General features: G+C 49.8%; 1 long non-coding RNA gene across 1 annotated transcript; it reads right to left on the bottom strand.

Annotated features, from left to right (window-relative positions):
- Positions 1 to 4,434: 4,434 nt before the first annotated feature.
- LOC311603536 lies at positions 4,435 to 9,756 on the bottom strand. Its single transcript, XR_014781115.1, has 3 exons — positions 9,710 to 9,756; positions 8,362 to 8,644; positions 4,435 to 6,823 (listed from the first exon to the last, which is right to left on the bottom strand). It is a non-coding gene; the product is annotated as an uncharacterized lncRNA (long non-coding RNA).
- Positions 9,757 to 10,056: the final 300 nt, after the last annotated feature.

Below are 10,056 nucleotides of genomic sequence, written 5' to 3'. Positions count from 1 at the left end.
TCAACTGCACTGAGATGGAAGGCCCTAGAGAGAGTCAGTTTGCCCAGTTGTGTCTTCTCTGGTAGAGCTGGGCAAGCCAGACTGAGATCTCATGTGGCTGTATGCAACACACAAAGAGGACTGGATACAAAGTAAGGGAGCTCTGCGGACACCTTGATCTTGTGCTTTTATTCTCCAAAACTGTCAGAAAATAAATGTTAGCCGCTTAGGCCGCTTGATCTGTAGTATTTTCTGTGGCAACCCAAACAAAGCCATGGTACAACCTGTTCCTGAACCCAGTCCATAAAATATCTCTTGAAAGCTCTTTCCAGGCCCTCTCTGGCCGCTCTGCTTCCAGGCTGTCTTCTCTGACATCTGGATTCCTGCCTCTGCTTCCTACGACCACTCCACCTCCATTCCTCCCTTCCATTTATCTGAGAGTCTAAAACCACAGCTGGATCCTCATATCAGCTCGGACAGGCTGGGTAATGTCATAGTAACAAATGACTCGAAACCTCAGTGGCTCAGCGCACAGACGTTTACTGGGTTGTAATCTGTTGTGGGCAGGCAGTGGCTCTGGCTGTGTTCCAGGGTGCTCTCATTCTGGACGCCCCAAGCTGATGGAACAGCTCCTGTTTGGGGGCGGTGTTATTCCAATGGCTGAGAGCTAGGGGTGCCATGGAATGGTTGGCAAAGCATGTGCCTAAAATTGACATATGTCACACTTCACTTGCTAAAGCTTTGTATGCCCCAATCTGATGTCATCGGGGCTGAGATAGAGCTTCCTTGCATGGGGACTTGTAGACGCTGTGACAATCTCTGTGGTACTCATCGCTCCATCTCAGCATTTTCTTCTCTATGTGTTGAATGAACCCTTGGCCATCTCACTGCCCATGAAACCCACTGTCTCCAGCTCAGAGGGATTGTATCTTCTATGACTTCAGTCATAACTGGTGACCTCCATACTAAATGTTGTTTTAGGTGTCGACCCACTCGTAGACGTTTAGGTGGCCCATGGCCCATCTATCCATCTATCCATCTATCTATCTACTACTGTCTACACCTGGCTGGACCACCAGGGTGGACAAACGACCTCATGTCAACCAAAATATAGGTTCACCAGAGTCTAGAAGCTTGGGCAAACCCAGCCTTCCCCAGGAATTATAACCACCAATTAAGGAAGAATATATCTCTTGAGGAGGTCCTTAAAGCTGAGAGGATGCCCTGAGGCAGTCAGGATCCTGGCAAGATGAGCTCAGTGCAAGTTGGGGTTAGGAAGGAATTGGGAACAGAGGGAGCAGCTGTGAGTACAGCTGAGAACAGAGGCATAGGAGACAGAGCCACCATGAGGGTAAGTGTGGCCCTTCCCGGAGAGAGACAGAGAGCTCTTGCCAGACTTGGTTATGGGACCAGCCATGTGGCTTGCCACCATAAACTCCCATTTTCTTGAGATATTTGTCCTTCTAGCAAAACCCGAGTGCAGCCCTACTACGAGTTTAGAGAAACGCCGGCTTTTCTCGCTCCTGATGGCATTAGACTGGCCTCCAGTTTAGACTCTCATCTCTTAGACAGGAAGGCCTGTGAGTGTATTCTTCATACGCCAGGCACAGAGGGGGCCTCAGTAAGCAAGCTCCCAGCGGCTTGCCACCAATATCAGTGTCATTTGCCTCATTGATACCATTTTTTTGTAGTCAAGACTAGAAAATCAACTGAAAGCATTATTTGGGGACAAATAAAAATGAAAACACAGCTTCCTTTCCCAGGGAACAGTTCCTATGCCCACTTAGCCCAAGCTTTTCCCAGTCACTGTGAGGGGAATCACAGGTGCCAGGGTGGACTTTTGGAACTGCCATAGACACTGACCGCCTTACTTGGGTTCCTTGGAATAAATTGCTGAGGCGCAGAGCCAGTCTCTTAGGATGGGCCGATTCCCAAGGCAAGGGAAGAGCCATAAAAAGGAAGCACCACCAGCAGAAAAGGAAATGGCAGTGGTCTGTAGCCACAGTCCTTGCTTCTGCCCCCCCCACCCCGGCCTTGCCTTAAGACAGCCTTATCTTAGACACGAGACTGCCACACAGGAATGAGCTGGTGGCCACTTGGTCCCCAGTGGCCTGCTTTTAATCTTTGACTTTTTTCCTCCTCCCCATCTTGCCTTCCAATCCTCCAAGGGGAAAGCAAAACCAGTCGGGGTGGAGGGGACTCAGGCAGGAGATGGACATATAAACAAACGAATGGTCTTGTGCAGCCCAGGCAATCTCAAATGCATATATAGCTAAGGATATTGGAAAACCCTTCCTGCCTTTACCTCCTGACTGCTGGGGTTTCAGGTGTGAGTCCCCGTGTCTAGTCTCTGCTATCCTGGGGACTGAACGCAGGGGCTTGCTGCATGGTAAATACGGTACCCATTGAGCTACATCCTCAGCCCCAGAGGATCTTCATGTATGTTTTTGTGCACATAAAAGAATCATTTCACAGAGAAAGGCTGTGGTCCCCAGAGATTCGCCCTATCCAGCTAGATACCAGTTTCTGCCAGGAAAAGGAGACAAAGATGAAATAGATTAATTGATTGGTCACAGACAGACCTTGCTGATCAATGTCACCCTGCTTCTGGGGGGAAAGGGCCTTGTCTTACATGACTCTCTGGAGGTGGGCAGACGGGGCGGGCCACTGGAGAAAGATTTGGTCTCCCACAGGACATATGGGGAAAGGATTGTGGACTTTCGAAGGAGAGGACTCTAACTGGACACGACTCTTGGCCTACTGTGGGTGGGAAGAGACTAAGGTGTTGTTCCTGTGAAGTTTGTACTGTGTTTGAAAGTAGCTCAGTCTTGGGTAGCCACCTATGACAACCACAAAGTGTGGCATGGCACACAAACTGACAGACGAAGTGAACCGGTGGGTACTGTTAATCATCAACACAAGGGTCTGACACAATGTTGTATGGCTGGAATCTAACTTGCAACCCACCAGCCCTACAGTGTACTGCTTAACGCATGCGGGGTGCCTATCAGGGTAAAGGGCCACATTTCCCAGTTATCAGCTGCAAACCCAAGTGCAAAGTAGTTAACCGCCTTGTGCCTCAGTTTCCTCATGTGTAATTCTAAACAAGGGAGTTGGGACACTAAACTCTTTAGAAATCTCTGGCACACAGTAAGCACAATTATACTGTGATTTCTGGTGCTGATAGCCTCCTAAAATGAGATGCTTGATTCTCTGAAAGATGCCTTCTTGAGAGGCCTTGAAGTAGACCACACCCTCCATGGGATTGGGGTGGGGCGGCAGTGGGAGCTAGTTACTTGGCATTCCTCCAGGTCCTGGAGTGAAGTTGTGGGGAAGCCTCTGGAGACCAGTGTCACCTCCATGTGTCACATCCTTAGAAGGATGGTATGGCATTTTGAGATGGGTGGTGCCAGAGGCACAACTCACACTGGCAGAGGCCAGGAGGCAAAGGTCAAGGCCAGGCAGGACTTGAACGTGTAGGGGCACTGCCTCTGTGCTGTTCTCTCCTTAACTGCTACTTTCAGCTTGCTATATTTAGAATTCCTTGGTTTGTGGACGCATCACTTGACCTTTGCCTCCATTGTCACAGCTGGGTTTGTCCCCAATTTCTCCCTTTTTATAAGGGTATGAGTCATGTTAAATCAGAGTTGATTATAAAGACACATTCTGACGTGATTACCTCTCTAAAGACCCTGTCTCCAAATGAGACCATAGCCTAATTACCAGGGTTTAAGGCCTTAATCTGCTTCTGGAGGAGGTGAATACCATGAGGGTTGTATCCACCTGGTCAGCCCTGACGACCTGCGCATGCCCTGCCGCCCTTCTCTCCTTGAGTCCTGTGGACTCCCACAGCCGGCGACCTGGAAGCAGACCCCCTGAAAAGGCCAATGCAGAGACACGCTGAGAGCCCCCAGGTCTCCGCCTGATTCTTCCAGTGTCTGGTGCCTTCTTAGGAGGGGAGTGGAGGAAGGGAGGATGAGCTACCCTGCTGGACCTCCTGTGACTCTCCAGGACAGGGATTTGTCAGGGGAACTGCGGGAGCTCAGAGGACACTTTGGGCCTTGAGATCATTTTATGGGACAGAAACTCTGAGGGTAGCCAAAAAAAGGCCAGGAGAAGAGGTGTGTGTGTGTGTGTGTGTGTGTGTGTGTGTGTGTGTGTGTGTGTGTGTGTGTATGAGTGTATGTTTATGTGTGTTTGTGTGAATATGTGTGTATGTATGAATGTGCATGTGAGTGCATTGTGTGTGTTGTGTGTACGTGTAGGTTTGTGTGAGTATGTATGTATTAGGGTGTTGTGTTTGTGTGTGTGTGTGTGTGTGTGTGTGTGTGTGTGTGTGTGTGTGTGTGTGTGTGAGTGTGGAGGGGAGATGCAGAGGTGATGTCAGGTGTCTCTTCTTATATCATTGTAAGGCCCTCACTGTCTCTCATCAAGAAAATTTGTGCATTTTTCCTTTCCTGAAAAACCAAACTGCAAGCTCCGTGAGGGTTTACCTCCCTTGGTGGCACCTAGTAGGTCCTCAGTAAATATTTGTTAAGTGACTGACCTTGAGTGGCAAGTGTTGAGATGACAGTTTCAAGGACATTTCAGTGAGATTCTTCTCTTGTGCTAGCTTGCCCAGCATAGACCGGACAAGACCAGCTTCTCCCAGGGTACATGCCTGCCAGGACACATATGCCCAGAGCACCCAGGGAAGAGTATGGGCTGGACTGTCAGGCAGGCCCCTGAGGAGAACTCCCTTGTCCACTGTACCCTGACCTTCACAAAACTGGCTCCAGCCAAGGGCAAACCCAGGAGGATGGCAAAATGGAAAATGCAGGCGTGTGGTTTCAGATCCTGCCCTGTGGGGGCAGGAAAAGTGGGTTCGCACCCTCTCCTGGGCCCCACAGGGAAAGGAAGAATCTGAACTATCAGCGCTGTGGAGAAACTGGGCCATACTCAGCTTAGTAAGTACGACCTACCCGACCCTGCCTTGCTCACAAACCTCCCTAAAAATCAAGAAATGATCAGTATGAGTTGTTCAGGCTGGAGGCCATGGTTGTCAGCCTTCCTCATGGTGTGGCCCTTTAATATAGCTCCCCCCAATCGTAACATCATTTTCATTGCTACTTCGCCACTGTAATTTTGCTACTGCTATAAGTTGTGACATAAATATCTGTGTTGTCTGGTGGTCTTATACGACACCTGTGAAAAGGTTGCTCGACTCCCAAAAGGCTAGGACCACAAGCTGAGAACCTCTGCTTTAGGGTTTAGACACAGAATCTTCCTGAAGCCTTTTTTTTTTTTTAAAGAAAAAGTCCGTTTTAGGGGTAGAGACGTTGCTCAGGCTATAGCGTTAGTACTGAGTTTCAGTTCCCAGCAGCACATTAGTCAGGGTGCAAGTGGGAAGCGGGAAAAGGAGGTTTGAGGCTCAAGGCTATGTGAAGAATTTGAGGCCAACCTAGGCTACATGAGACCCCAGTGAAAGGAAAAGAAGTTGAGGGTGGGGGTGGGGCAGGGAGAAAACAGTCAGTTTTAGCATTCAGCCAAAAGAAGAGTCAAGGCCCAGAATCTGTACGGCTCTCCACCCATCACTTTAAGCTCTTCCAGCTGGGCTAGAGGGACTTGTCAACATCACCCCCTGTACTCTGTCCCTTGGCATTTACTACAGTGACACCGCCAAGTCACCGATATCACAGAATGACCTGGGCAAAGGCCAGCCACTACTGGCCAAGAAACTGAAAGTGATGTTCGGGCTGGGGGTTTTGAGGGACAGGGGAAGAGGTTTTAGAGTTTCCCCTTCTTGGTTTACGAGAAGCTGCCTATAGGCGTTCAAGTCAGTGTGACTCGGTTGTTCAAACACTCAAGCTATCAGGAACATTTACACTAAAGAGGATTGGTCAATACTATAAATCAAGGCTGCCCTTTCAAATAACTTTTTAAAAAGTTAGGTGTGTGTGTGTGTGTTGCACAAACATGAATGCATATGCCTGTGGAGGTCTGAGGAGGGTGTCAGATCCCTGGGACTGGAGGTACAGACAGTTGTGGATGGTCAGATTGGGTGCTGGGATCTGTCCTCTGGAGAGAACACCTCTTAACATCTCTCCAGCTAAATCACGGGTTTTGTTTGTTCTCTGCTGGCCCCAAACAGCTACTTTAGTCACCAGGATCCGGGTGGGGCCTGGAGAGGACAGTGGGTAAAGGTCATTTTTGTCCTTTCCCCGACTTTACCTCAGAGTCAGCATTCTCTCTGAGGAGACGCCTGTGGATTCCGGTCCCGCCCGGTCTGTGACCGGAAGTGACCTTCACTGCCTGCTGCTGAAGGACATCAGGAGCACAGCCTCCTGAAATAGCAAGTCCTTTTGCTTACGGAAAATCCGAGGCAATGCTTGTAATGGTGGCCAGCCAGTGCAGACGGGGAAACAGCCTGATATTCTCCTTCTAATCCTCCCTGAAGGGGATGTGGCAGGCCTCAAATGAGTTCTTCCGGCTAGTGGTCCCCTCTACTTCTTGGATCATTTCCAGAGGCCGTAAGAGGCTGAAAAGGAGGCAGGTTATCTTCCTTCAAAGAAGAGGATGACAGGGGTTGTCTACAGGCCCTTTATTCTGAGGACTGGCCTAGAGAAGCTAGTGCTTTTAGAACCAACCTTAGGCCTGGGAAGCCAGGTCTTGGAGAGCTACAGAGTGGGCTAAGAAGCAGTCCGTGAAACAGCCGTTTCCCTATGAGGTGGTACTTGGAGACACTGGCCTAAAGAGGCCATCGTCAGTACGTAGTTGTGCCGACTGCGTGGGAAAGGCCTCCACAGTGTTTTGGCAGCAACCTGCCACCACAAGGGCTTCAAGTTCTGTCTGCTGGGAGGCAGGCCTGTGGGAAGAAGACACCAGTGAGAGGCTAGGAGACTGGGGAGACCAGTCAGAGGCTCTGCCTGTAGGAGTGGGCATGGCTTGGCTGCCAGCTGCCCTTCAGCCCTGGGAGAACCCTAAACGGATGCCTGGGTATGTACTGGGAGGCCAGGCCCTTGCTCTCTTCGCCCAGTCAGTCCAGGACAGTGCTAACCACACCATTGGAGCACTCCTCTGGGGACCTAGGTGACAGTGGACTTTCGTTTCTCAGCACGTGGAGGAAGCTACCAGGTTTACACTGGCTCTCCAAAACACCCAGAGGGTATCAAAGGGCGGTTGTTCTTTTTGGAAGAAGAATAGAAACACTTCTTGAAGGCTTCCGCTCTGTTTATTTGTATATTGAGACAAGATCTTGTGTAACCCAGGCTGGCCTGGAATTCACTATGGAGCCAAAGATGACCCCGACCTCTCTGTCCTCCTGCCTCTACCTCCCAAGTGCTGGATCACAGGCATTTACCTCTACATCCAGTCAGGGGCTTAAAAGGCTTGATAAAAATCTGTGTCAAGAATCCCAGGCCACAGCAGAGAAGGCCTTGTCATTCTACAGGGCCTCACGGTGGAAAGAGGCATTGGTCCAGCCGCAGTGACCCCTCAGCCATGATCTTGTACCTGCCCCAGACTCCACTGAGGTGGACCAACATCACCAGAAGGCTCCATGGTAACAGGAGGAAGGAGAGGCCCCATACCACACTTCTGCCTACATTTCCCATCTCATCTGAGGCTAGTGCCATCAGACTGCACTGTACTCTGGCTCTCTAAGCCACTTCCTGTTTCTTTTTCTAGGTTGTAAGGGCGAGAGGTAGTGTGAGTCACTCAGTCAGGAGGTCGGAGTCCAAAGTTGCTTCTTAGGGAGACAGTGGGACTGCAAAGGCTGCTACACTGGCCCATTCTTAAGGAAACACACGTGCTGTCTTTAGGAATGCTGGTACCACCAGAAGCAGCTGCTTCTCTGGTGATTGTGACTCCTCCGCTGAGCTCCCACCAGGCCCTCCGTTCTCAGAGGCCCTAGTGCAAGTATACTTTTTGAAGAACTCTTTTCAGACCTCCCTGGAAACATTGCTTTGCCAGGGGCTAGCCCCAGCTAACCATTGCTTTGCAAGGGGCCAGCCCTAGCTAATCATCAGCCAACAGCTGGGAGTCCAGGAAAGATGTGGATAAGAGGCCATTCAAAAGCATTAGCTTCGAGTAACTACCTTTTGAAATAAGGAGGAAACCACAGCTCAGACGTGAGCCAGCATTCAGCAAGCCGTGTTCACGCAAAGGGCTAGATCTTGCATGGTTCTGGGGGCCTCTACTACAATTCCGAAGCAACTTACCCTTGCTGGTTTTGCCATGTGCTGGGCCACTAAATGCCAAGGACAAGACACTGGGAGATTTGGTCAAAGCCATTGTGCCATGTCAACACTGGAATGCTATTCTTGCCTTCTAGTTCTATTCCCTGGTGTCCATCCCACCTCTGCCCCCATATGTCTTTAAGCTAGGACAGATTAGTGAGCTTACATTCAAAGGAGATGCTGGGGCAGGGAGGTTGGGGCTTGATCCTAGAAGAGATGGTTCATTTTGCAGATAATACCTTGTTCTGCAGGAAGGAGTAGAAGGGGGGGGGTGGAGCAAAGAAAGATCCAGAAATTCAAGCCAGCTTGGGATGCAGTAATAGGGTGGACATTCTGAAAGGAGCCAGACAGCAGAGTCCTGCTGTAGTGACAATCTTTCTGGAAGCAGAGTCAGGCACACTGCATCTGCCTGTGTAGAGGAGGAGGAGGAGCCTCGGCTTCCATGCAATCTACAGAAAAAAAAAAGACACCCAAACTAGTGTCATCCTCTTAATTACTGAAGATATGGATAAAGGAGTTTGCAGACACCGCTAAGTCCTTATGCTATGCCTCAAAGACTTCGCAGTGTTTGCTTTAATATTTAGCCTACCCTAGCTGATGTAGGACCAAAGTCCTTTAAAAAGACCATACGTTTTGCCCATTATTTGGAATATACGCAGAAAACGATGATAGTCGCTGCTGTATAATGGTTCTAAAACACCCACCCCATAGACAATTATTATTCTCCAATAATAAAAGATTCAGTAAATAAATTATAACTCTGCAAGGGACTATTACTTTAGACATTTAATGTCATTGAAACGAATTCATTGAAATGTATTTATCGATGTGAAGAAAGCATGATGCAGAGTTACTTAGAGGGGAGGGAAATACCAGGAAGGTGTTTTAGTCACTTTTCTGTGCTGCGATGGAACACCAACTAAACACAGCTTGGGGAAGGAGTGCACTTAACCAGGCTGACACTGGTGTGCCAGTCCGCCACTGAGGGGCCTCAGGCCAGGAGTTCAAGGCAGCTGTGCAGCTTTACTGTCTGCTTGTGAGACTTCAAGATTGGACTTGCTGTCTCTGCTTTTATTGTGGGTAAGTGATGGCCCCTCGGGGTTCAACCCACACCACTGTAAGCTAAGTGTGTGCTTTATGGTCTGAGCTAGGCACCACCCTCCTGCCCTTCTCACTCAGGGCTCAGTGGAGCTGAGAGGACACGCCTCTTCACTACAGTGGCTTTCAGAGTTTTCAGAGTGCTGCTGGACTCTCTTCTCGTTGGGCTCCTAATTTGGCAAGCTCTACCACAGCTCTGCCTTACCCAGACGGCTGAGGGGAAAGACCACGGTCTCCGCCACCCCAGAGAGGGAAACCACAGCCTAACTCCAGAACTCCTTCCTCGTGGGAATCAGCAGTGTGGTCACAAGACAAACAGAGCCTGAAGCTCCCCCCTCCCCCAACTCCCCCCTCCCTCCACCCTCTAGCCCCCAAACCTCCCTACCCCCACCCTCCACCCTCACCCCACACCTGACCTGCAAGATCGGCCTCCACCGGTCTCCCCAACTTCACTTTCAGCAATGCTTTGGGGTTTTGTTTTGCCTTCCAAACACGTGGCCTGAACAAAATTAACTTGTAATTCCACGCCCCCCGCCTCCCCTTCCCCCCCTGCCTGATCCTATTCATTCTCCACTCATCTCAGCACATCCTTTTGTGGAGGGACAAACCACAAAGGCTTCCTGCCAAGGAAGGTTCTTTTCTTTTCTATGAGGAGACCTGGCAGTAGCACAAACTACCATAGGTTTGTGTGTAGCGTGACAGAAGTATTTGAGTCAAACTTGCTGTGTTCTCAGCAAATCACAGGCAAAAAACAAAAACAAAA

The sequence above is a fragment of the Acomys minous genome (assembly GCF_964271855.1).
Source record: "Acomys minous genome assembly, chromosome: 8".
In the NCBI taxonomy this organism is placed as follows: Eukaryota; Metazoa; Chordata; class Mammalia; order Rodentia; family Muridae; genus Acomys; species Acomys minous.
Note: the sequence above shows the minus strand (reverse complement) of the source record. Positions and strands in the feature narration are given on the sequence as shown.